Raw genomic sequence first — 6,000 nt, 5'->3', positions numbered from 1 at the left:
CTGTAGAGACTCATTCTCGGAACTTGAGAGAATTTGCACCATCACCATCCAAGCATTTCAGCGATTCTCATAGACGGCTTGTGTAAGGCTCCGAAACAGCTTGTATTCTTTTTCATGATGGTTTGGTAGAGAACCTTTTTGTGGGACTTTTAGCTGTCTATTCATTCCAGCTGAAGGTCAGTCAGAATGAAATGTGTGTGAGTAAATATCCCTCTGAGACACCAGCACCTACTGTTCTATCTGGCTGCTGGTGGCACGTTTCTTCTACCTCAACCACCACTATTCCTTGTCACTCATTCAATACTACTTCAGTAAAGTAAAGCACTTCATATTTGCCTAAGCAACTCCCAATTAGTTTATGTTGGAATATAGAGTATGGGACTGTGCTATCATCAAACTGTGTCTTGGAGTTCTTTCACTTCATACGTTTTGTCCAAGGCTAAGCGTTTGAGACTATAAAGTTATGCTGCGCATAGTACTGTGAGCCCTTATGATGAGGTGGAGAGTGTTTCAGTGTCCTCATAGGAGGTTAGTGAGATGTTTTACAGGTGGTTTGCATGGTCAGATAAGTATTATATGACACATTAAACGATGAGAAGGAGAGAACCTCCATTTGAATTCTGAGGGCCGGTTTCCCAGACACAGAATAAGCTTAGTCCTGGACTAAGAATGATTTGAATGGAGAATCTCCATTGGGAAAGTTTTTTAGTTCTGGACAAAGTTTAATCTGGGCTGGGATACCGGCCATAAATGTACTTCTCCCAGTTTGTGAATTAGTTCCAGAATAAACAAAGTTAGACATACAGCAGAAGACCTACTTTATGTTGATGTTCCAGATGTTCATCTGAAGGTTTTAGTAGGACATTGGTTGGTTAGAATCACAGCAGGTTGGTGGCACCTGAACTGGGGAGGACGAGCTCATGATAATGACTGGAGCGGAATTAGTGGAATGGTATCAAATTCATCAAACACAGTTTCCATGTGTTCGTTTCTGGCCATTATTATGAGCTGTCCTCCCCTCAGCAGCCTCCTTTGGTTAGGATAGTAGCAATAGCCAATCCTGTGTCACAAGGATATCTGCATGTGTAAACCAATTTTGGGGATTTGATGAGATGCATGATGTCATCATGAATCTGGTATGAGTTGCTCCTGTATTCAACACATCCAGCCATGGCACTTACAACACATGGATAACAATCCCTCAGCCCACACAAAGACACTTTGAGGAAAGGAACAAATTATTGATGACAATTAAATGCTAGTCTATGTCCAACAACATGTTTCTGTGTGAGTTGACACAGATGAACCTTAAACCCCAATCAAAGGTACAAGAAAGCTCCATTTCTGATGTAGTTTTCCTGTGTGATTAGGCCTGGATGCGTAATAAGACTTGGTACAATGGCCACTCTCCACACATAGGGCAAACAAATACCTCTACTGAGCTTGTGTGAGAAATCAGAAATCTCTTTTTACCGAAACAGGTGTGACGTGTTACCCTGAAAGTCCTCTTACAGTGACTGGAAAATATCTTGACTTGGCAAAAATCATTTAATGTGGAACACAGCCGTCCTAAGTAAGAACAAGTGCCCCTTAGATCGTTGCTCCCCTCCTCCAGCCCCAATTAAACGACCGTACTTTGTCAGGATCCTGTCAACAGTGGTTAAGAGAGCCATGGCTTTGGTTGCGTAACCATATCCTCTCAGTCCTGGCTCGCAGGTGGAAATGAAAGACCCAAGGAATCATTCCTGCACTAGGCTACACAATGTCCTGACTCCATCTATAATAAGGTATTACTTTGATGTATCAGTAATTATGGAGATGTCGAGAATATAGTTTGCATAGAAAGCAAATGGGCCTACTTCAAAATAGTGTTTTAAAATGGTATACTTTCAACAGGCGGAAACTTAATAAAAGAAGAGAGCATATTGTGCTGTACATATAGCGTGCTTATTTCTCATATTCATACTTTCATGGATTTTATAAGTTGTAATATAAAGGGTAATCTTACTGTCAGATCCAATTCATTCAAAACTGCTCCAGGAAGAGCACATGTGAAATATGGCCTTGCATTCTTTAGTGCAAAGCCTTCTGGGAAATGAGCTAACATGTCAAGCTCCCATTTGGATTACACAAAAATGCACAGAAGGACTTGTGGAACAACACAAACTTGGTTGCTAATCTCCCATAATTATTTCCAGTTCTCTTTGTCTGATGATACTGATTACCTACTGGAAACAATCATTGATGACTGACAGGCAAATATCTGTTGTGATCTTTGGTGTCTCCACGGTGACGGGTAATGCATTCTGAATGCGAAATATGCACTTTCGCAACAATATTACTGAGTTGTAGTATGGATACTTAGCATTTTGTCCCAAGTCCACGTGGTTTGCCACTGTAATCCTTCACTGTAAGGCATGCATTATATATACACCCAGGTACTGACTTTAACAAACGTTAATTGTGAAGTGGAAACCGACGTCTTTACATCCAGATGAAGGCTTGGTTTGAGACGGACTACATGTTCTTTGGTTTTAAAAACAAACACAATCCTGTGAAAAATAAATGTTATTGGTAATCATATTTTCTTTCCCTCGTTTCACATAAACGCTTTAATTCTCCTGATTGATTTATTTGCCGTGAGCTTTGATAGTTCTGATTGCCCCCTGCTCTGCCCTCCGCAGCTCAGAGCGTTGTCTGATTATTTTTCCTGCTCAGGTTTATTGGAGTTAAATCACCTATGACTGAAGCCCGGAGGACGCTCCTAACACCAGAGAACAACCTCAGATAAATCAGACTTCTGGGAAAACAAACGGGTCAATCTGGAAGTCCTCCAGAAACCACTTGGAGATCTGTCTTGTAGTTGCTTTTTTTGTGTGTGTCTCAGCTGAGGTTGTACATTGAGCCTAACAGATGTAGAAGTCATTTCATATCAGTTGTTCGGATGATTCTAACAGGCATATTTTTTTTGTATATTTTTGTTGTTGATTTCCTTATTGGGCTCTTCTGATATCGTTCTTCGTGTCATCAGAATGCGTCTGGTAAGAGTATCTATCTGGCTAACAAGGCGGTCCATGCCAGTTTCGACAGCTGTGTCCACCCATTATGCCAGGAACCTCAGGGATAAACCAGACTTACAAAAGCTCATTTATTTTCAATTGCGTGTTTCCATGTTTATTTAATACTGAAAAACCCATCACGTTAGACCAGGATGTGGCTTACCTCACTGTCCTAGCTCTGGAAACATGGCACCTATTTGTCTAAATTGGGTATGCTTTTGACAAATGTGTATCTCTCTCTGGTATCACTGGCATGCCTACATGACACGTATAATCGTAAGGAATTTTTATGTACTGACAAGATTCGACAGCCAATAATCCATTGTTCCTATTGAAACAAACGACACACAGACATATTACAACAGCCAATAATCCATTGTTCCTATTGAAACAAACGACACACAGACATATTACAACAGCCAATAATCCATTGTTCCTATTGAAACAAACGACACACAGACATATTACAACAGCCAATAATCCATTGTTCCTATTGAAACAAACGACACACAGACGTATTACAACAGCCAACTTCAATGCTGTGTTCCATTGATGCTTTACCATCCAAGAACCAATCCTGATATGTACATTTGATTCATTTAGCAGACACAACCAGAGCGACATACAGTAGTGAGTTTAAACATTTTGTTTGTACTGGTCCCCCATGGGAATCAAACCCACAACTGAGCTACACGGGACCATAGCCTGTTAATCATCCGAAGTATTTCCGAAACGTTACACCTGAGAACAGGGTCTTTGTTATGTGGCTTATCTGAATTAATTTGCTCACAGCTCAACAGACTTTTATTTTGTGCCAAAAGTATAAAAAAATAACTTTTTGTCTGATGCTAACATGTTTGAAGCAGAGTGACGCATTGAGTTTGTATTTGATGAACTGTGGCTTAATACTTAACAGTATTAGACAGGAGTGGTCACTAAAGTACAAATATTTTTTATTTTTTATTTTTTTATTTCACCTTTATTTAACCAGGTAGGCAAGTTGAGAACAAGTTCTCATTTACAATTGCGACCTGGCCAAGATAAAGCAAAGCAGTTCGACAGATACAACGACACAGAGTTACACATGGAGTAAAACAAACATACAGTCAATAATACAGTATAAACAAGTCTATATACAATGTGAGCAAATGAGGTGAGAAGGGAGGTAAAGGCAAAAAAGGCCATGGTGGCAAAGTAAATACAATATAGCAAGTAAAACACTGGAATGGTAGTTTTGCAATGGAAGAATGTGCAAAGTAGAAATAAAAATAATGGGGTGCAAAGGAGCAAAATAAATTAATTAATTAAATACAGTTGGGAAAGAGGTAGTTGTTTGGGCTAAATTATAGGTGGGCTATGTACAGGTGCAGTAATCTGTGAGCTGCTCTGACAGTTGGTGCTTAAAGCTAGTGAGGGAGATAAGTGTTTCCAGTTTCAGAGATGTTTGTAGTTTGTTCCAGTCATTGGCAGCAGAGAACTGGAAGGAGAGGCGGCCAAAGAAAGAATTGGTTTTGGGGGTGACTAGAGAGATATACCTGCTGGAGCGTGTGCTACAGGTGGGAGATGCTATGGTGACCAGCGAGCTGAGATAAGGGGGGACTTTACCTAGCAGGGTCTTGTAGATGACATGGAGCCAGTGGGTTTGGCGACGAGTATGAAGCGAGGGCCAGCCAACGAGAGCGTACAGGTCGCAATGGTGGGTAGTATATGGGGCTTTGGTGACAAAACGGATTGCACTGTGATAGACTGCATCCAATTTTTTGAGTAGGGTGTTGGAGGCTATTTTGTAAATGACATCGCCAAAGTCGAGGATTGGTAGGATGGTCAGTTTTACAAGGGTATGTTTGGCAGCATGAGTGAAGGATGCTTTGTTGCGAAATAGGAAGCCAATTCTAGATTTAATTTTGGATTGGAGATGTTTGATATGGGTCTGGAAGGAGAGTTTACAGTCTAACCAGACACCTAAGTATTTGTAGTTGTCCACGTATTCTAAGTCAGAGCCGTCCAGAGTAGTGATGTTGGACAGGCGGGTAGGTGCAGGTAGCGATCGGTTGAAGAGCATGCATTTAGTTTTACTTGTATTTAAGAGCAATTGGAGGCCACGGAAGGAGAGTTGTATGGCATTGAAGCTTGCCTGGAGGGTTGTTAACACAGTGTCCAAAGAAGGGCCGGAAGTATACAGAATGGTGTCGTCTGCGTAGAGGTGGATCAGAGACTCACCAGCAGCAAGAGCGACCTCATTGATGTATACAGAGAAGAGATTCGGTCCAAGAATTGAACCCTGTGGCACCCCCATAGAGACTGCCAGAGGTCCGGACAGCAGACCCTCCGATTTGACACACTGAACTCTATCAGAGAAGTAGTTGGTGAACCAGGCGAGGCAATAATTTGAGAAACCAAGGCTGTCGAGTCTGCCGATGAGGATGTGGTGATTGACAGAGTCGAAAGCCTTGGCCAGATCAATGAATACGGCTGCACAGTAATGTTTCTTATCGATGGCGGTTAAGATATCGTTTAGGACCTTGAGCGTGGCTGAGGTGCACCTATGACCAGCTCTGAAACCAGATTGCATAGCAGAGAAGGTATGGTGAGATTCGAAATGGTCGGTAATCTGTTTGTTGACTTGGCTTTCGAAGACCTTAGAAAGGCATGGTAGGATAGATATAGGTCTGTAGCAGTTTGGGTCAAGAGTGTCCCCCCCTTTGAAGACCGCAGCTGCTTTCCAATCTTTGGAAAGAAATATGAAATATCTTGAAATATCTTCCAGTTAATCTAGCATTTACTGTCCATGTCTTTTAGATTCTGCTGAGCCGGAGATTCTCAGAATGTGTTATTATTCAAATGTTGGAATATCAGTTCTTAGAAAGAAATCTTGAGTATGAATAAAATCATTACATAAAACCTGTCATGGAGGCTTGGAATGATTTACAGGAAAGTCTGA

This window comes from Oncorhynchus nerka, linkage group LG5 (assembly GCF_034236695.1).
Source record: "Oncorhynchus nerka isolate Pitt River linkage group LG5, Oner_Uvic_2.0, whole genome shotgun sequence".
Classification (NCBI taxonomy): domain Eukaryota; kingdom Metazoa; phylum Chordata; class Actinopteri; order Salmoniformes; family Salmonidae; genus Oncorhynchus; species Oncorhynchus nerka.
This window is presented reverse-complemented; position numbering follows the sequence as displayed.